Consider the following 21,720-nt stretch of genomic DNA (forward strand, 5'->3'; position numbering starts at 1 on the left):
TAAGGAATCAATAACATTCAAAGCTTTAGGTAACATCTTGTTAATCTGCCCTTGGCATGCACAGACACACTGCTGTAAAAGCTCTCAAAATGTAATAATCAAAGGTGAAGGACACAATTTGTTCAACTAGTTAACGCAACTGTTATTTAACCAACTCTGCCACTAAAATGCCACCTAATCAAACAGTCCATACCATGATAAGCAGGAGAGACAAACATGATAAATATTAAGTGTCTTGTATTTTTATTAAAAAAAAAATAGAAGAAAGGTTCTCTAGGCCAGCACTATGCAGTCATTTTTGCTAAGATATTTAAAGATCTACACTTGACAACAACCATTTTCATCCTCACTTTTCTTTTCCCCATTTCTTGTACCGCACCCAACACAATGGCACAACTGCATGCCACAGGCACCTTGGTATCTCTCTCTCATATTTATTTTTGTTTTCACAGTGATAAAGGTGAACTCTAATACTCCAAAGATGCTTGCAGCAAAGCAAGCTGAACGGTATTTCTAAGCACATACCCGCACGCCAAGTTGCGGAAATCTACCCTCAACACGGTATTTTAATCTGACAAACCGAAACGGCTGGGAAACGCTATTTGGCTAACGGGACCAGCAGACACATGCCCATCCGAAGGGAGGCAATAAAAGGCCTTTAAAATAGGTCACTTTCCTCCAAATCCCACACCAGCGCTGAACAAAATGGTATTTACACTGAAAACTCACCACTTGGGGAGGAGCGAGAGATGGCGGGGGGTGGGGGGGGAGCTCTGGAAAATTAATAAAAGGGGGGAAAAAAAACCACGGATCGCCACGGTACGCGAGGGCACGCGGAGGAGGAGGGTGAGCGCGGGGTGACGCTATCGGAGCGGAACCCACCGGGGCCACCCGCGCAGCCGCGGGGGGTGCGGGCAGCCGCCGCCGCGCCGGGCCCGGCCCGGCCCTAGGCCTCTGACAGCGGCGGGGCGCCCCGGCCGCCCCTCCGCGGGAAGCGCCATTGCCGCCCGCCGCCGGGGCTCCTGCGGCACTGCAGCACCGCGCGGCGGCGGCGGGGGAGGCGCCAGCCCCGGCCGCCCCCACCCCGCGGGGCGCCCCCGCCGCCGCCGCCGCCGCCGCGCCCCGGCCGAGCCCCCCGCCGCCGCCGCCGCCGCGCCCGCCTTACCCTCCGCCGCAGCCGGGCTGGGAGCGCCGGTCGGCCCCCCGCGGAGGAGGAGGAGGGGGAGGAGGAGGAGCGGGGCAAGGGGCGGCGGCCCCGCGGGGGGAGGCGCCCCCGGAGGGGCGGCGGGCCCGGCCCCGCCGGGTGCCCGGGCGCGGCGGGCACAAAGGCGGCGGGGCACGGCACCTAAGATGGCAGGGCAGGCGCGGCGGAGCGCCGGGCCGCCGCCGCCGCCACCAGCACCAGCACCACGGCCGCCGCCGCCGCCTGGGCCCCGCTCGGCGAGCCGCGGCCAGGCCGCGCCGCGCCGCGGGGGCACGGCGTGCGGGAGGGCGGGCGGCGCCGGCCGTGCCTGCCGCGGCGGAGCGGGTGCCTCGGCCGCGCCGCGCCGCGCCGCGCCGGGATGGCTGCCTGCCGCCTCCCCTCAGCGCCGCCCGGGCTCCGGCTGCTCCGCCGCCGCTCCGCGCTGCCCGCAGCCAGCGGCCCCCGCCCGCCCCTCTCGCGAGACTTCGCCACCGCCCTCCTCCTCCTCCTCCTCCTCCTCCTCCTCCCCCCCCGCAACCGGGCGGCGGGAGGGGCGGGGGCGGCGAGGGGGGTGGGGGGAGCAGAGGAGGGGCGGGGGCCGGGGCGGGGCCAGCGCAGCCGGGCGGGGGGCGGGGCGGCGGTTGGGCCGGGCGGGCGCGCGCGCGCGCGGGCGGCGGCGGCGCTGTGAGAGGGAGGCGGGAGGGGAAGTTTAGCTGGGGGGTAGGGGGGCAGCTGAGGAGACGGTTGGGCGGGGGGCGGCAGTTGCAGAGGAAAGGAGGGGCCGGGGGGCGGCTGGGCTGCGGGGGGCACTCGGAGGGGCCGGGGGGCGGCTGGGTGTGGAGGCAGTAGCAAGGGGGCAGCTGAGGTGGGACAGGCAGGGGGGGGCATGAGGAGCAGAGGGGGCGGTTGGGGCCGGGGGGTGGCATGAGGGGCAGATGGGGGGCAGCAGGCAGCAGTAAGGGGGCGGTTGGGAGCGAGGGGAAGAGGAGAGGGCTGTGAGGGGCGATGGGGGGGGCTCTGGAGAGAGAGGAGGGCCTGGGAGCGGGAAAGATGGAGCTGGGCACGGGTGAGAAGGTGAAGAATGAGGGCAGGGGAGGAACAGGTGGGAGCTGGGGGCAGGTGTGCCAGAGGAGAGCGGTTTGGGGCAGGACTCCGAGGGGTGAGGATGTGCAGCTGAGCGGAGTAAAGGCTGCTTTACTTGCTGGGGGCAGCTCAGCTACCGAGATGGTCCCAGGAGGTGGACGGTGTTTACGTGTACTAACTCTGTTGTGCTACTGGCCTGACTTAATCAGTGTGTTTCAGCGTGCCTGGCCTAACTGTATCTGGTCTGTGGCCAGAAGAGGAAAAATCTGTGGACTGAACGCATGGTCTCCTGAGCTCTAGTCTCAGCTCCCAGTGGTGGGCTTTGAACTTGGTAGGTTGTTGTGTGCTTTGGTATCTCCATCTATGAACTAGAGAGAACAGTTGGCTTCATGTGGGGATTCATTATCACATCTTATAGTCACGTATTTACTTGTTTGGTTTTAGAATAGATTACAACTGGAGGAATTCTAAAGAATCCAGGTCTTCTTGTAATGGTGTTTAACTGCATTGTGCTCTCTGAACAGAGGAAATCACTGAGGTCAGTATCCCTTGTGTTCATAGTTTTCCCTTTCAGAAGTATGGGGGCAAAGAGTCATCAAAATAACAATTTATACAAACATTCTGATAATAAATTAATATTACATAAAACACTGAGTTTTAAAAGGTATGTTTGTAGGAATTGTTTCCACTTAAAAATTCTGGATTATGTATGGAATGACAATATTCGCAGTTTATAAAATATGCTGCAAATATAAGAAGTTTCAAGTTGCCCTCAGTATGAAATACTGCAGTTCTGTAAACCCAACCTGCTAAAATACAGCAAGCAACCAAAACTTCCTTCCTGTTTTCCTATAAACCCATAGGTATTTTGTACCATAAGAAGGCTTTGTATCTAGCAGCCATGGAGGATGATGTTGCATGCTATCTATCAAAACTTTATGTTTACTTTTAAACAAGTAGAACTATGGGAATTATTTAATATGGGATGAGAGAAAATGCAGAAAGCTGAGAACAGAGGTTGACTGTAAGTAGTTGTGGACCACATCTAGTGTTTTGTAAACTTGTCACATGATGGTCTGATACTTTGCCTTTTGAAATTCCAATAGGAAAAGTAAGACAAATGTGAATCACTTCAAGCATATGTTGTTGTAAGTATTGGGAGAGGCAAACTAAAGGTTTATCTGATTATCTCAACCTTGAAGTTGGCAGCTACGACAGGAAACTTGGTTTCATTCATCTGCCAAAGATATTTGTAGCATATCACTTGACAAGTTAAAAGGCATTTCTGTAATGGCACAAAAATAAAACCATCCACTTCCTCAAACTACACATTCTGTCTTGTAAAACAATATGGATTTGAAGGCATGCTTGGGGGAAATTAAGAACATACTAGAAAAGGTAAATATTTGTATTTGCAAATGTTAGAACGGTGGTATTTAACATGAATCTAGAATTATATTTATAGATCATTCTCAACAGATATAAATTTGTTCTTGTACCAGTCTTGTCAAATTAGTGGTTATCACTTGCCTTTACAGCTGAGGGAACTAAATGAAACAGTAAAAGAGAATGATCTGCCCATGGCTGCATAATGTAGGATTCAGAATAAGATGGTTCTGAATCTTGGTCTTATATTTCTTTCTCTGGACTTGTTGCCTTAAAAGTTCATAGATGGTGAGGCTAAAAGATTCAGTTAGTGAGGTCCATGGAGATAACCCAGCAAATATCAGCCGAGTGTCTCGGCCTCTGTTCTTTATCTTTTTTATCTATGTAATGCAGTCATGGTCCAAGGTAGGAATCCATAGAGCCTCTGAAGGAGGCTGATGGAAACACCTGAATAATGCGTCACCATTAACCATCAAGTAGTTTATTTAAAATACTAGATCTGCATTCGGTAAGAATTATCAGTGGCTACTTCAGAAATACACAGTATCATCTCTGGCCCATGAGTTTAGAAAAAAAGTCCACAGATTCTTGTGGAACAAGCATTATTTAAAAGAAAAAAAAGTGTATTGTCATCAGCTAAACCAAATAAAGAGACATTTAGCATTTTTTTTTCCTAGCCCTTTACTGTTTCAGGTGTGCTCTTTGCTTCTTTTCCAGCAAATCATAGCAGGCATCTAGAAAGTTAAATTGGTTTAGTTTAGTTTGCTAATTTACTGACGCAAACTTAACTTGCTTAAAGAACTTAAATTCATACATGTCTGCAGCTGGGATTTCCACTAATTCTTCCATCAGGTAGCTATACCCAAGGTTAATTCCATCTGAAGGAGGTGCTAGAACATCAGTAAATAAAAATTACAAAATGCCTAGCGGTTTAGCTGACAGGCAAAACAGGTTTCAACACGTTGTTCCTGCCATTTTATCGTGGAGCTGGTCCTTGGGTGGACCCATACAACAGCCCAGTGTAGACAGGACCTTTAAGAGCGTGCATCAGCACTGCATAATATTGTAGGAGAGGAAGTAGAGAACAATACTATGTCCAACGGAAACTGTGGCAAGAATTTATTCAAAGCACATTGTAATTACCCAAGCTGGGAATTTGGCCAGGACATTGGGGTTAGCACCCCTACTTCTTTAGAAGTGTCATAGTTGTGGTTTTTTTTTTTTTGTTTTGTTTTTTTTTTTTTTTTTTTTAATGACTTTAAGTGATGAGGAGCTTGGCTTTGTCTCAGCAGAATGATAACACCTCTAGCAGTATAAACTTCTTACAACAGCACTAAGGTGCTGGTTCAGAACTCACTCAGAAGAGTGATGGGGCATAGTGCAGTAATCGTCGCTATATAAATACTTCCAGTAGATAAGAAAGATAAGATTGTGATTATGGCAGAGTTTCAGCTACTGTAGTCGCATATGTCCTTTCCTTAGCCTTCAGTCCACATGTTGCTTTGGTCTGACTTTTTTTTTTTTAAGCAAATAAATGTAAAATCTAGAATAAATCTAGAACTTGAACCTACGAATCGTGGTTATTATAATAGCAATTATGAACTGCAGTTGCTTCTGCTTTTGTTTTAAGTTCATTATCAATCAAGCAGAATGTATGATTAGACAAGTTCTTTTTTAAATTCTTGGATGGCTTTGAGATTTTTAGAATGTGTTTTTGTGTATATTATGTACAGATTTAGAAACTAGCAAAGTTTCTGTTAGCAAAGAGGATAAGCATGTGTGCATTTTAGTGTTTGGCTAGTTGTAAAATGCACAAGTTGGGAATTGTTTTGCTTTTATTATCCCATGAAACCTGCTGTCATTCTTCTAGTATAGTTTAGGCCATTACTATGGGTTACACAGTTATACAGGAGAAACATGTTCTAGAGAAAGATTGGTCAAAATGAGTGAGGTTAGTCTTCTAGATTGTTGTAATGTTTGGTATCAACAAAGTAAACAGTTTAGCACATCGACTGAGATGAAGCTACCATGTCAGACAGCATCCCTTTGACAATATGTTATGTGGTAATGACAAAAATGAAGCAATACTGACCTTGTTATGTAACCACTTCTGTACTGTATGACAATAATAGTACTTCAATCTTCTCTGTTGCCTTTTGTTAGATAGCAAATTGTTCTTTACTGTACAGTTATGAATTTCACATGAGTCAATGGAGTGGTGTTGTTCATTAAGAAATGGGGAAACAGAGGCACAAGAAAAGGAAGCACTTACCAAGAGTTATGTGGGAAATTGGCGTCAGAGGCATAAACTGAATCTCAGCTTTCTGATCAACTGTCCCACTCTACCCTCTAGGCAGACAGACAGAAGTGAAGAAGTAGCTTGTGGTGGGTGACTCAACAGCTTTTTCTTCTTCAGTAACTGCCATTCTGTGTAATTACAAATAAATGCTATAGGTCATTTGCAGCTGTGTCAAACAGGTTACCAAGGGACTCTGAGTAGGTTTGTCTTTTCTGAGAGGGCAATATTCTCAAGACTTGAAAAAAAAATATTTTCTTGCCAGATGTGTATTTCCTCTGATCACTTTCAGAGGAAAATTGTGTCCCTCAGGGATACCCCAGGCATTTGCTCTACTTTTCTCTATAAAGGAATAACCATAAGCTGATGAAGCTGTTTCTCAGGTGTTTTTTTGTGCACTTATGACATACATGCCACCTGAACCTGTACCTGAAGTGATTCTTTGGTTGATCCTGCAAGCTGCTCTCTGAGAGGAACTCTGCTGTCCTTTATGGACCTGCACAGATCTGCCATGCAAATCAGAATGTATGATCAAACCTTTCCTCTGGGGTAAAGCAAAAGGTGGGTGACAATTTTTCTGGAAGTTTAATTGCAAAACAGGAGGATTTGCCCAAATGGCAATGAGTTTGGTCACTGGCCTGTTCTGTTCAGTGCCCCACAGTGAGAAGTGAGAATTGCCGTGAGTTAAGTGCACTTTTCATTTATTTTAGCTAGCTGCTGCTGATGTTCAGGCACTGTTGGCAGTTGTGTCCTTGTCTTTTTACCAAATACAGGGTGGAGGTCTGCATCTTAGTTTGAGAGCCACCTCTACTCTTGGTATGTTTATGCTTATCCTCTGTATCATGCACCTGTCTATAAATTTACTGTTTAGCACATTTATGCTAGGAGGTACTTCTAAAATGTCAGTGCAATATATTGTGATTGATACAACCCAAGAAGATGCATTATGTTTGGATAGATCAGCCCAGATATTAGAGATTAGTGGGGCATTGGAGTGTCTCTTAAAGTCATAGCTAACAGTATTCTTGACTCACTTTTAGCAGTTCAACCAAAATGTTCTGGGCAAAAAAAATAAAAATAAAAAATATTGTTGTTTCGGGGCATGACAGCTGAGTATAAGGAGGATGTGTTCAGATATCTAAGATTTCCTAACTAGCAGGACTGAAGAGGGTTTTACTCTACAGTTGGTGCTAAATAGCTGGGATGGACAGCAAGGGTCATTACTATGGAGGCCTTGACCTTAAAGAATCACTGAAGGATGGAAGCAGCACAGGAAAGGCCTTTGTCTTGGTTCCAGACCTTGCATGGATGGAGAGATGGAAGGATGAGAATAAGCTGTTGACAGAGAATGGTGAAAAATGACTAACAACGTGAAACTGGGAAGAAGCCTTCTATAGCTAATGCAGTCTCCAGGTGGTTTTCTTCATCTGTAAGGGGATACTTTGCATTAGTTGTCCTGCTGACAGTTGCCATCTTCTGAATAAAAGTGTTAAAAATCATTTCTCTGCTTGACTTAAAGCTTAGTTTCTCATTGTAGCATTGAGACTGCAACAGCACTCTCTTTCTTTCTTCTCTTTCTACAGAATCTGTTTTAAATTTGCTTTGCCTTTATACTTTCTTGTGGTTCGTTTTCTGTTTGCCTGGTAGTTTAGTTTGGTACCTTAATGCACTTGTTAGTCTCCATATCTCATTTGTTCCATAGTTTTCTGTGTCCCTCCTGCTGTACTTCCAAAGTTGTTGTGGACAAGCTTCTCTGAATTTTGCTGTGGCAGTTGAGGATGTTGCCCTTGTCTCAGCTGGTCCATTGCCACCACTGTAGCAGAGCCAGCAGAAAGGAGTTTGTACCTGCAAGTGATTGTGCAGCAGGTTATAGTTAGATGTCTTAGCTCAAACCTAAGCCTTGAAGTTTTTCAATGAAACCTCTCAGATTCCTGATTAGTGTGGCTGGATTTTCCAGTGAACTGCAATGAATAGCTCCACCCACTGACCCAGGCTGGATTTTGATCTTCCATTTTACAAGAAAACAACAAATTTTATGTTGCTGTAAACATATTCTCAGGAACTGAATCTCACTGTAGTCTGTAAAAGTTCTGAAAATATGGGCTTGCTTCTCAACAATTCTGCAGTTATCAGTCTGAGAAGTTGTATTCATGTTGAAATAATATTCTAGACCTGAAAAAGAGTTAGACTGCATACAGATTAACAAATCTGTTGCTAGTATCTCTGGCTACTGCAGCATGACTCACCCATCAGTGCTTGTCAGTGTCTGGTGTGACCTCATTGAAAGCTTCAGCATCTCTTATGTGAAGGTAGGTAGGTTGTAATCCAGTGTGGGAATCCTAAGGAGATGGAAATGGAAGTTCTGAGACTGTAATAATGCATACATCATAAACATTTCCCCCTAGAAACTGGATGTACCCACACCAGAGAGTACCATAAAAATTCTCATAGATTCATGAGGCACTCTTCATGCTATGTCTGCCTTGCCTGTGCCTCTATTCAAAAGCTCCTGTAAGACAGCAGTAGAAATCAATGCTGATGGGAAAACTGAGTAGGTGGAACAGGTTAGGGAGGAGATACTCCTTTATTTGCAAGGGCAAGAAACAGCTGATGGTTCCTTTTTATTTAGCAGTGCTTTTAAGTTTTGGAAGAAGATAATGTGTGTATGTTTTGGTTTTTGTTTTTCCACAATGCCTGTAGATAGGTTTCTGGCATGCTGGTTGAAGGAAACAGGTGAGGGGGGGGAAAAGGGGGGGGGACACACTGTAATGAGAGAGGGTGATTGAATTAACTTGTGGTACCTTACATGTGTAGTTTTCATATGTAGTGTGGTGATGAGGTAAAAAGAGTTAGAAATCAGATAGTTCTCTTTCTGCTGTTGCTTTCTGAGTAAACACACAGCTTGTGCTTGGCATCTCTACCACCTTCCCATGGGCTGCTGTGCTCAACAGATACTAGCAAAGCTTCTCAGTCTAGACAAAGCCAGTTACTGGTATCTTGGTTACAAACTCCACTTCTGGTAACATTCACCAGATACAGCAGAAGCAATCCTTTCCTTGCCTGTTACAGAGGGAACTTTCAGTTTCTAAAAGCAAAAGGCTGACGTTTTCCTGCAGGTATCTGCTGTCACTTGAAGAGAAATGAACACCAGTCTGGAAGTGAAAATCCTTGGCTGTTAGTCCTGTTTTTGTACTTAGGATATGTGAGTGTCTGCTCCAGTTTTGCTATAAATGATTTCTATATGTGGCAAAGCCTCTGTGCCAGCCTGGCAGCTTCATCAGTAAGCAGCAATAGTCATTGCCTCCTGGCTTCCCAGTCCCACTGTCCTCAAAGCTCTTGCTCCCCACTGATTCCAGCAAGGATCCCACAGGCTGGCACCTTGTGAGAAAGCAGGAAAGTTCCTAAAAATCTCTGCTTCAATAGATTGCCTTGCAACCCTCAAATTAACATGACAGCAACCTCTTATATAGTATTTGCTTGCAATGGTAGAGTGTCCATGGTATGGTAGGACAGAAATATACCCCACTCCCAGCGCTGTTCTGGCAGCACTAAGGGGGTCATCCACTTAGGAAATGCAGCATAGCTACTTTGTGATAAAATAGTAAAGAACTTTACAGAAATGGCTGTGTCCTCTGCTATGCTCTGGGATAAGCCCTAGTGCTTGCCTAAACGTAATATGGTCCTGCTGCAAACCTGCTCTTCCTATCCAGACTGTTATCTTGCAAGACTTATCTTTCACTTGAGGCAGGCGATAGTATTATTTCTGCATCCTTTTTTTTTTTTTTTTTTCCTTAAGATTGGACTCATGCACTTTCTCAGCAAAGATCCTGTTCTAAAAGGTTTCATTTCATGTTCTGGTGCTTCTTTCAGGAAGGCTTAGTGAATTTACAGTCAAGGCATACATCGGATTTGTAAGAGGGAAATATGCAACGTTATGCCTTTTTATCTGAGATTCCCTACCACTAGGATGAGCTAGATGCTATAACTATATGTTTAGGTGTTTCAGGATCCCAGAGTGAAATAAGTTGATGGCTCTGCCTAGTTTCTAGTGCGGAGATGTGCATGTGCATACAAAATACATCTAGTTCTAGAAGTGAGTGCCTCTTTGCTGTTCTTTGCACAGATGTCAAGGTCTAAATGACATTTTGAGACTGAGCATACTGTATATAAGGGGATCTTCCCTGGATGATCTGATGGCATGCAGCATGATATACCAGCCAAGGAGAGACAGAAGGCACATAGTGACGCTGTTTGTACTGCATCCACCCACAGGTGTGTTGATTTAACTGATTGCTTCAGTGTTAGAAGTTCTAGCACTAGATTTACATCTGGATTTTGGTATCTTAGAAGATCTTTCACATATTAAAACATACCTAGTCTTCTAGTAGCATCCTGTTCTTACACCAAGCTCAGATCCTATTGCTGCTTTCTGTGTTCAGTTGGAAATAGGCAGACTGCCTGAATATCCTGAGTCACAGATTACCAGCTGGTATTTGTGCTGCAGATTTTATTTCTTCCTTTACGACTGCACTCCCTAGAGGAGACTTGAAACAATTGCAGTTGTCAGTTGAAGCATATTACACGCAGTTGTCTGAATCTGCACAATTGGTGGATGACCTCTGACTATGTCTGTGGGGTGAGCTGCCTGTGATTTCTTACTGTATGTCTGGTGTTTCCATTCCAGAGAATAGAGCAGGTGCAGGTATATTTTAAAATGCGTTTTTATTGTATTTACTAGTAAAACATCTACATTGTGGAGATGATAATAGGATGTCTTCGTCGGATAATTGTTGGAGGTAAGTGATGGTTTCAGTAGTGTTCTAATAGTAATATAAACCGTGTGGAAAATGGGGTGAAGTGTAAGGATCTAGATGGGTAGTGAAAGATAAACTAGTAACACTACCCTGGCAAAGCTCTGCCAGGAGGAACATGGGTACACCATGCAGGAGCTGACAGGTCATCCATTCCGTCTGTTCTGTTAGAGCTTCTTGTCATGCTGCTTTTGTTATCCTGCATATGCACTGTCCCAAAGCGAGGCTGTTGAAGTTCAGCAGGGAAAGAATGCAACATGTTGCTATGTTATTTCATCTTATGAAAGTGTTTTCACTATGTAATGGTTAATGCTACCCTTGTGCATAGCTGCAGGAGAAGCTGAAACACAAAACACTTCACTGAAGTTTTTGATCCAACAGGCCTTGATGCACTGCTACTGGAAGTATGTCCATGTCTGAACTGAACTTCAGCAGTTCCATTCTGTCCTGTTAAAATAATAATTTAAACAGTACCATTCTGTCCAGCCCACTTCCACTTATTGACCAAAAAGCTAAATTCTTACTAAACTAGTTTTAGTCTACATATAATAATATTTGTTAATAGTCAACTAGTTTCACTAACAGGAAGATTGCAGTATATGTAACATAGAACACTGACAGTGTTTGGAGGAAAAAAAAAAATCAAATCTTAGTTTGCAACAGGTTACTGGTGTTTGCCTGGGACAGTCCATCCTGTTAGCAGATGGTGATCCTTCTAGGAAGAAGATATGTGAGTTGTGATGTCTCATGAAAGCAGGTGGTTGTTGCATCACTTAGAGTGAGTGGCTCACCTTAAAAGTAAGATGTAGTGTGAGAATTCTTAAAGAACCTCTAGAAGGATGTTGGAAGGGAAAAAATGTGAGACAGATTTGGAAGTCTGAGTTAATGAAATACTGCTTCCACATACTGCATGAGGGACTTGCCTCAAACAGGATAGTAGTTTTAGGAGTCATGCACCTATCTGAAGTATCTCAGGAAAATATATACTATGGCTGAAGTCAGCAGTAGTCCCAAGAGGTCTCTGGGGGTGGAGGGAGATGGCTGATACCTGTTTAAAATGCAGTGTATACAGTTACTGTCTTGTTCCTCCTTTATACCTCTGATTTATCCATCCTTCTGTCTTATACCCAGCAGTCTCAGTATTTTCTTCCCTCTCCTTTCATTTACCTCACACTTCCTGTCCTTCAAGGTGTGGGGTTTTTTTGAGTTTGTTTTTTTTTTTTTTTTTTGATCTATGTTTTTAATTCTGTTTAACCTAAGTTGCTTTGGTTTCTACTCTGCCCATGCTTTGCACCTGCTGCACACAGCCCCAGCAAACTTGGCAACCAACCCTTGGCACTCCAGAGAAAACAGCTGTCTGGACCAGCCACCTTCTGCCTGATGCACTGGTACCCCAGAGCTCCCAGGCATTAATCTGCATTCAAAACAACGTGTTGCTACACGAATGATTCCTCCCCTTTTACCTCCACAGAGTTACAGGCACCTAACTTCTCAGCTAATGTTTATTGATCTTTTGCAGAACTTGCATGGTGCAAAGGAAGATGGATGAAATCTCATCCAGTGCCTTTGTGAACACGTAATTGCACCTATTACCTCTTGGCTAGCGAGGCAAATGGGAGTGAGGGTATTCTCAGTATAAATAGCAGCTCTTGCAGACCTATAAACAATGCACAGGAGAAGACAATACAGAGGCCCTATAGAGTCTTAGATCACAGTAGTATTCAGGGAGATATATTGCTCATTTCTGAAATGATTAGAAATCAAATCTTGGTGTAAAGAGCCTTATGCCATAGCAAGGGCAGAAAAGCCTTAGTGCAAAGTCATAAGCCATTCTCTTTCACAGTTAAAGCCCCTGTTGCCCTAGGCAAACATAAAGCCTGTCAGCATCCTGCAGCTTACAGCACAGAGATATGATCAAAATAGCTCCACAACTTTACAACATGGCTAAAAATAGCTTGCAGGTCAGCTTCTTTCTTAAAGGTAGTGGTGACATCAGAGGGAGAGCACTCTTATCACTGTTCAGTGTGACTAAAACTAGGTAAACAAAGGAGGAAGATCTGCAGTTTAATTAGTGAAGCAGTGTTGAAGAAAAAGAGGGGCTAAGTGGTGGGAGAGTCAGACCAAGGAGGTACCAAAAGAGAGAAGGACTAAGAGTGGAAGGTCCAGGCAGACCTTCGGGTGTTAACTAAGACAGTGTGCTTGAACAGAGAATTCTACTCCCGGGGCTTTATTTCCACGATATTTAAGAGGCAGTACACTCCCCACTTCTACTGTCTCATTGTGACTGGTGTCAGGATGTGTTACTGGACTTGCAAGCAGGCCAATGGGAGCATTCCTTGCCCCTCATTTCTAGAGGGTGAACACGTTAGTCCATGACATCACCTCTGTCCAGTAGCAGAGCAGAGGGTATAGCAGTGGTAATGTCAAGTGTGTTTTGTTGTAGCCATTCAGAGTTGATTTTTTGCAGTACAACTTATATATGGAGAAATTTGGATGGTCCTTAGTTCTAGGGGAATTTCACTATTTGTTCTCAGGCCAAAGAAAGTCTGTTTTTATATAGGTGATCTGTCTGTTGCAAAACATTCCCTTTTACCAAAGGAGCAAAGCTGCTCACCATGATCCTCAGAGTTTTAGTCTCTGTTGTGTATACTAAGTCTGGTCGTGGAGAAAAGTCTCAGCCAAGTTTTGAAGTTAAGTGCCTGATCTGAGATGTTATGGGAATCTAATGTAGGTTATGAGAGGTTTACAGTGCCAGCAATCCCCTGTGTTGCTTAGGGAAGTGTACTGCAGCAGTCTGCTAGCTAGAATTTCCTTTATGCTGCAGGTTTCATGCCTAGTGATTTTATGGTGACAAAATTGTAAAAAAATTGAGGCCAGGTCATTACTGCCCGACTAGGACAGTGTCCTGTAGTCAGTCAGATGTGACAAAATGTACTTGCTGATGTTGCTACCAGGAAGTTTGAAAGAAATGAGACTGAATGACAACAATGAGCATGTGTCTCAGAAAGGCTATCTGTAAATTCTTACGATGCTTTTCTTTCCACAGTATTATTGCTGCTCTTCCTCAGGTTCTGCTTAAGCAGCTGTTCTGCATTTATGATCTGATCTTGCCTTCTTGCTGAACCATCTTCATGGTAACAGTGCAGTTATCTGAGATGAAGGACAGGTAGGAACTCAAGCTTGCTTTGAGTAAGCACAATGAACAGGGCAAAAGTACTGCAATTACTGTTTCTTTAAACTACTGTGGAATAATTTTGTAGGATCATCTCCATTTCAGACCGATACAAAATAGTTTCTGTTGGCTTGAAAGAGGGAGACTTCCTTCAGCCAAATACATCTCCAGACGGAGAAGTGTGGAGAGAGTTCCAGGCAACATCAGCTTGCTAAGGGTTTGGTTTGATGCATAGCTAAACCAAACTGAAAGTAAGTTACAAACCAAAAAGGAAGTTCTGCATTCCTAGTTGTATGTCTCCAGACCATTCTGAAGCTACAGGGGTAAGTTTATTGCAGAATATAGTTAGAATTGGTTCCAGGCAAAATGAACTCAGTACAGTTCTTAATGAGTTGTGTGTCCAGCCGGTTTACCTTGGCAACAGGGATATACAGGAGCCTCCACAAATGTAACTGAGTTCTTGAATACAAACAGGTCTGCTAAGCAGTTAGTTAACATTGAGCAGAAGGCCTGGAGAAAGCAGTCTTTATTTTCTTGCTGCACACCTGATCAGTTCAAACTGGTTTCTCTTTAAACTAGTTAAAATTTTCCACAATCCTGTGAAGAGAAACATTCCCCCCCCACACACACCCCCCAGAGATATTCTCATCAGTGTGTTACAATAGCCCAGGAAGGCCTGTTTTGCCTATAGAGTGTATGTAGTATGGACATGGTGAAGGATAGTTTCAGAGCCCATTTCATTTGCTAGTAAGCCAGAAACAGCAGAAAAGCATGTCACATAGTTACTGGCCTTGACTATAATTTGCAGTATACCATACTGTATCCGGTGTGCACCACCCTTCCAGGCATTAAAGAAGTCCCCATAAATCAGGGTAAAATGGCTTTCTCTGCCATGTATGAATGCTTCACTTGGCAGCCTGATTTTTGCATAATCATTGTAGTTCTGATGGTCCTCTCCCAGGCTTCATGAGATGGGGCTAATATACGAAATGCAGATACAGCATATGCATATAAAGGCAGTGAACTCATCACTCCACTCATCAGAGGCTCATCAGCCTCTGCTTCTTTGCAAATGAGCTGCATAGGTATTGGAAATGAACTGCATAGGTATTGGCCGGAGGAGGCAATTCAGCACCCTGCCCATCCCATAAAGGCATGAAGGTTCTTTGATGCTTGGCTGTCTGGAGTCTTTGGCCACATGAAGAGTGGGTATAAAACTTTGCTATTTCCCTAAATGCTCTGCCTCGTACAAACAAAAGGTCATCTCCCAGTTGAGATGGTGGGCATTCAGCTTGCCAGCTGAATAAAATCCAGGCCTGATTAGCTAGCCACAGCAGTGTAAGAACTTGGGTAGAATATACTCAGACTGGCTCCCATCTAAATAGCTCAGGTCTCCCTGCACTGCGCTCTGTTGTCCCTGCAGTTCAGTGGAAGCACAGGTCTGTCTCCCTCCTTGTGCAGGCATGCCCCCAGTAAACCATAATTTGCACCCGGTGTTTCGACTGTGGGCAGACCCTCCCAAAGCAAATAGTGATTTTGCCTGTCTGCACTGACTCAGCTATGCTGATGGCAGGAATCAGAGCTAACTCCCCAGTTCAGGGAGGGGTATCGGTACTGCTTAGCCTCCCACAGGACAGAGAGGCAATTTAAATAAACTCGCCTATGTCCCAGGAAATGCAGTGAAGGGAACAGTGTTGTGTTAGGCCAGAGAGTTTACCCAGGAGCTGTTAATCTCTTAACACCTGTAGCCTTATGATATGTAAGCACTGGGGGTTTTCTTCTCTGTGCAATTACTAGCTAGCAAATGGGATTTCAGAGGAATCTGGGCTATCTTTAGGAATGAAGCACATTACTCCTTTCCTTCTCTCAGGAAGCAGGGTCCTTCGCTAGCTTGTGGTGGCGAGGGGCTCACAGATTAGGAGGAGGGGCAGGAAACATGCCCGGCTTCACTTCTTTAGTAAGTCTAAATGTTTTCCATAGTCCTGGCACAGTGAGTCAGCATTTCTGTAGCCTAGGGTTGTTTACAGTAGCAATCAGTGAGATGGTGCTGGGTAGGTGGGGTGTGGAGGTATGCGTGCAGCTCAAATGAGCGACTTTTTTGCTTAGATGCGAGTGGGGGGTTACCAACTGTCTTTCCAAAATGGATCTGGTGGAGAGTAAAGGACTAATACTCTGAATGGTAACTTCAGTGGAGGCAACTGTGGAGTAAAGAATTTCCTCGTGTGAGAAAGGGAATCAGAACTTGACAAAGGAGGTTTGCCTTATATATTCTGTTGTCTCAGTGCGCTTAACAAACAAACAAAAAAGGGACTCTGCAAATATTTGGGATTATCAGTGTAATGGGACTCTCCCCCTCAAGTGATTATGGGTTTGGCCTGGCCAGGCTGGCTACATGGAAGGAGGAGCCCGTAAAATTGTACAGATAACAGAACAGATGCAGAGGTTTCTGCTCAGATACTCATGGGATAAGGACCATGAGCCTTGGAATAGCTTGTATCATTGCAAGCTGATGTCTGTGCATGCAAAGCTTTCTGCCCATGCCTGGCTGGTCAGCCTGGCTGGATCTTGTGGCAAAGGCAGTAATATTGAAAACAGTATGGATGATTTTAGATCTGCTGTCTCAGTTCTGCAAAGGTATATATTTTGAAAATTCTAGTTTCCATAGCAATGTACTGCTATTCTCTCTCATCTCTCTCCTATTACTCCAGTCTTAGCAGCCATTAGATAAATTGTCAGAGAAGCAAACCTGAGCATTTTTTATCTTAAGATTGATTTTATGTATATTAGTTTCTCAGTGAATCAGAGCCAGTTAGTCAAGGATTGACTCATATCCTTTCCTGGGGCAGAGATAAGGTCTTCTGCAGTCTAAAGATGATAATTAAGAATGAATATTATTAATTGCACTTGTCCTGTGAAGTCCTAGGCTACTTTCCAGTAGAACAGGGTCTTATACCTAGGATTCTGGTTCAATTCCAGATGTATAATTTATGTTATGTCTTTAAATTTTGCTTGTGCTATAGTTTCATTAAGACATAAAATTCTTCTCCCATGCATGTAGTAAACGCTTTTGTAGAGTTGCTGTGTACTGCTATTCAGATGCTATTCTCCACCCCAGAGGTGACTTCTGGACAGTCTCCCTTTGCTTTTTTAACAGAGCCAGTACTCATGGCTCATTCATCCTCCAGTTTGGATGAGTTAGAGAAAGAAGCAGTTTCTTAAGAAAACAAAACAAGCTATTCATTTTTTGTTTTTCCTGGCGCATCTTGTCTTTTTGGTCAAGGAACTACTAGTTTTGCCAGCATCGTTCTGCAGGTTAAAATGTAAAAATCCCAGCCTTAACCCAGCAGCAATAATGGCACACACAAAAGCAAAGACATAGAGATTATTTATTCTGCTGGTATATTTTGTCTTTTAGGGAGATGGTTTAGCAAGTTCTTTGCCAATTTAAACTGCATTTCCAGCTGGGGAGCTGTGCTGGAATAACTGTTCTATAAACCCTTTGCTGTGTACAATAGCCTTTGTCCTCTAATCCAGTCCTCATGGGTAGGTAAGCGGTGGAAAAAAAAGGAAACTGTATGGGAGAGCAAGTCTGGCACTGTGGACCCTGTTCCAAGATAAGGAAGTAGTGTAAAAGATGTGAGTCAGCTTTTAACAGTGCCTTCTACGGTGTTGTTACTTAGTTGATATATACAAAAATACCTGAATTTCAGAAATGGAGTATGGATCTGTTAAGCTGAGGGTGTAATAAACCCCTCCCCCAGTGGAAGATATTACAGATATTTACTGCACAGTGACCACTGCTTGGCCATTCAGTATTGGTCTCTGCTGCCTCCTGTTTCCCTCTCTGTCTAGCTAGATCCATCAGTTGTCTTATTAATACTCAGTTTGAGTTCTTCAGAGGTTTTATTACCAGCAGGTACTGTCCCTCACTTCTATTTGAGTTCTGCAGATGCTGGATACCTAGCAGAAATCTCTTGTAGAATCTAAAGAGTTAGAAGCTGACTTGTGCTAGATAACCCTTCTAAAACCTCTATTTTAGATGTTAACATCTACTTTTAGCCAAATCCTTTAGGAATACTAATAATGTCTTATTCTTCAGAAAGTTGCATGCAATGAATTCTCTGTGTTTTATGCAAAGCATTAAAAGGTGGTTGTTTATCTGTTTTTAATTTGTCATTTTGCTTTTTGCTTTGACGTTCCTGTGTTCTTATGTTTTGAGATAAGCTGAACAAAAGTTCTCAAACTGTTATCTCTAGATCATACATTTTGTAATGCCTTCCCTGTGGACTTCTTGATTTGCTTCCTCTGAAGTGAATGGTGAATGAAACGAGTTTTTTTTCAATCCACCATGTTTTATTTATCATTGTCCTTTATAACATAGTGAAATAGCAATGGTAAAACTAACTCAATAACCCTTAGAGAGTCAGTATTCTGCCAGTACCAGGCATTTTAGGTTGGAGACTCAGAGTGCAGAGACAGGTATTTAAGCCCCTATGTGCCAGATACATATGTACATACATACCCAATACATTAAAAAGAAAAGTCTCTATTTCAAAATAGTAGGTGCTTGGTATCCAAATGCAATTGGAATGAAATGGAAGCGACTAGCGACCTTGTGACTGTTCTGTTGTATAACACGATAAAAAGTGCTTGGGATTTGTGGATTGAGCTTTTTCTCATTTGTCTTCCAGAGGTCAAAGTCCACTGCAAGCAGTGACTGCCACAGTCCTGCACATAAGTCAGGCTAGACTGTGTGTGCACTTGGGTCCTAGCAGAGCAACCAGCTGGCAGAAGGGCAGTTCTCTCTCTCTCTCTCTCTCTCTTTTTTTTTTTTTTAAGCACCTTACAAAGTGTTTCTGCTGATTTCTCTGTGGTCCCTGTGGTGATCCTAGGGCAGTAGGAGGGGATCCATAACAGTCTGAAATCCTGGAGCCAGGATTTTTTGAAATCCCAGAGAAGTAATTGAGAGTTGGCAGAGGCTGACCTGCTAGCCTGTCGCCTGTGCTGCTTCTCAAAAGCTGCCTCTAGTTTACATTATTGCACTCTAGTAAACAATTTTTCATGCTGATTTAGGCAGATGATGTTATTCACACCTGTATTGACAACAGGAGAGGTTCCTCAGATTGTGTCCTATTAAACAATGAATGTAGCCACCAGAAGGAAGTCCCACTGATTAGAGCCCTACTGTGGTCGCACCGTCCCTCTTCAGGCACTTGAGGGGATTGACTCTCAAATATGAGCAAAATGAAATGAGATGGCTGAAGCGGCTGCAACCCTCAGCTGTGTCACCAGTGCCTGGTTCGCAGGAGAGGTTCATCTCTGCAGCATGGTTGGCTGTACAATGCAACTCCTGAGCTGCTGTAGTTCAGCCCATTCTTAAAGGTATTAATATTTGTCTGGCTCCTCAGTGAGGAGAAAAAGAACTCTGTCAGTTCAGGCAGCTTAACTAGGGGGAAAATGTGCACTCTTTAAATCTGAAGAATGGTCTTTTAGTTTGATTTCTCAGACTGCCTCACCTGCGGTCAGAGAACCAACTGTGCTGATGCAAGGGCAGGGCAAGAGGCAAGCGGGCAGAAGGGAGAAATGACCTTCCATTTTGGGAGTAGCTAGCTGTTACATCAGTTTTGCTATCTCACAAAACTATGCCCTATGGTTATTTTTGGTACCGGACTGCCTTACTTTTCTGGAGAGTGAATGAAGGATTAACATAATGTATTTATGGCTTTTGAAAATTAAGTTTTCAATGGGGGGGGGAACTAATTCAGATGTGCTATTAGGTGGAAATGCTTAAGCTGTTAGTGATAGGAAAAATAATGTCCAGAATATCCACTCCTACAATTCAGTTAGGAGTTTTTTTTTCTTTGCCTTCTTTTGAAATCTCTAAGCCAAAGTCTACTACCCAACTGTCTCTAGAGAGGGAATTTTTTAAAGAGACCTTCTTTGTAGCTATAAATAATGTACATAGCAAAGTACAGAAATGGAGCTCAACGAGAGACTCCACCTTACCTGAACCTAATTCCAAACGACAGTATACTCAGCTCATCGAGGGTATTTGTGCCCTGTTCAAGCAGAAGACTGAAAGGAGTGCTGTCACCCTTGTGATCTGTCCTGACTGAACTGTTTCTCCCTCTGAGTTGCAAGTCTTCCACATTTCCAACTTTTTAGTATCAAGTAGATTGGTAAATTCTGGCTTCATTGTACTGAAATATATTTGACTTCAGGGGCCAAATACTGGAAGTTTTTGATTAGTATGGTTATGAACATACCTGAAATTAAGCATCTGATCGAGTGCTTTGCATGTTGGGCTTTCTGGAATGCAAAGCATTTTGCAAGTCTGAATACTTACCGTAAATGAAAACATTTTGGAAAAAAAAAAAGAAAAAAAAAAAGAAAATCAATGCCACACATCTCTTGTATAAGAGCTCTTCCCAATATCTAGAGCTATGGCAATTTTGATGTTTCCAAATTTTGAGACTTAAGCAGGAGACAGATGCAAGAGATCTTACAAAGCCAGCTTTTCTTATTTTACAGATAGATTAATTCTGTAGTTTCAGAGTTTTAACTTAACCTAAAGAATTTATTGGAAACTAAATTTCTTTCTCTTCAAAAAGAGAAGAAATTTTGGAAGCAAATTAGTTGTTCTTAGAAAATCACTGGAATGGCTTCCAAATTTAACTGCACTTCAACATGAATTCAAAACTTAAGTCAGTCTCAGACTCTCTGGAGAACTTTCCTGTGATTCCTGTAGCAGTTGATTCATTCCTTGCTGTCTTCATTTTGCAGTTTTTAATGGCAAGTTTTCTGAAAAGTCATATACTTCAAAGACTTACAAGATTCTGAGTTACTGAGCTAGAAATTATGCTGGCTCTGCCCAACTTCTGTGCCAGGATGTGGGGATACTTGGCAGTGGTTTTGGAATTCCAAGAAAAATAACCTCTTTCCTTTGTATGACGCACTGCCGACTTGCCAAACTCAAAGAGCAACAAGGAAGAAAACCACTGCAGATGAGGAAGCATGAAGTCTCCAGTTTCCCTTTTCAACAGCTGTGGAGATGATAACCCTAACAACTGCTGAATATTCATATCTTGTCTGCTTGGTGCAACATCGTGCTAATGATGGGAGAGAACCTGATGTGCCTCTTAACAAGGACAACTTGAAAGGAGAGCATGAAATGTCCAAATGGTGAACAAACTGCAACTGTCCTTGTTATGAAGTGTCAGCTGCAAACTACAGATCCCAGCAGGGTCGTAGACATCTGGACCCAAGATGCAGCATTGCATGTTGGAACTTGCAGTGTGCTGGCACTGCCTCTGCGCAGCTGACCCGCCTGGCAGACCTGGGGGCAGTTAGCCACCTCACCAGTTTGCGGGAGCCTATGCTTCACTTGATGGACCACAAGCCTCAGTATTATCTTGGATTTTTTTAAGATATTTTGGGGCTCTGCATGTGTCTGTAATACTGATACCACCACAGTTCTCAAACAAAATAGTTGCTTTTTCTTTCACATAGGGAGAGCAGTAGGTTTTCTTTATTTACATTTCTAATATAGTTGTGCATAGAGAGGATTTGTTCATAATTAAGGCTTCTTTCTTCAGAGTCTTTTGAAGTTTATTTCTTTGAGCTAATTCTTAAGACTAAATTCTTCCAAGCTACCAATAAAATGTTAACTGTGATTAAAATCTGACTCCTCGTTTTAAGACTTGTTTCCTAACTGTGAGGTCACTTTATGAGTCAGTATTTGAAAGGACTGTTATTTGTGAGAGTATGGTAAAGCCTGAAGTTCACAGTT

At 43.7% G+C, this 21,720-nt stretch overlaps 1 protein-coding gene and 1 long non-coding RNA gene across 5 annotated transcripts in view; one reads left to right on the forward strand and one right to left on the reverse strand.

Annotated features, from left to right (window-relative positions):
- Positions 1-1,303, reverse strand: part of TAOK1 (TAO kinase 1) — a 69,240-nt gene extending 67,937 nt beyond the window's left edge. Inside the window, exon 1 of the mRNA XM_062592780.1 lies at positions 1,166-1,303. The gene's annotated coding sequence lies outside the window, so the exon portion shown is untranslated. The remainder of the gene's footprint in view (positions 1-1,165) is intronic.
- A 954-nt stretch (positions 1,304-2,257) lies between these two features.
- LOC134149271 (uncharacterized) lies at positions 2,258-21,598 on the forward strand. Of its 4 annotated transcripts, none has more exons than XR_009960391.1 (4): positions 2,258-2,597; positions 2,711-2,804; positions 10,072-10,220; positions 20,715-21,598. It is a non-coding gene; the product is annotated as an uncharacterized LOC134149271 (long non-coding RNA). The 4 variants fall into 4 exon arrangements; XR_009960393.1 differs by lacking the exon at positions 10,072-10,220 and adding an exon at positions 13,806-13,925; XR_009960394.1 differs by lacking the exons at positions 10,072-10,220; positions 20,715-21,598 and adding exons at positions 6,384-6,509; positions 7,133-7,447.
- Positions 21,599-21,720: the final 122 nt, after the last annotated feature.

The sequence above is a fragment of the Rhea pennata genome, chromosome 20 (assembly GCF_028389875.1).
Source record: "Rhea pennata isolate bPtePen1 chromosome 20, bPtePen1.pri, whole genome shotgun sequence".
In the NCBI taxonomy this organism is placed as follows: Eukaryota; Metazoa; Chordata; class Aves; order Rheiformes; family Rheidae; genus Rhea; species Rhea pennata.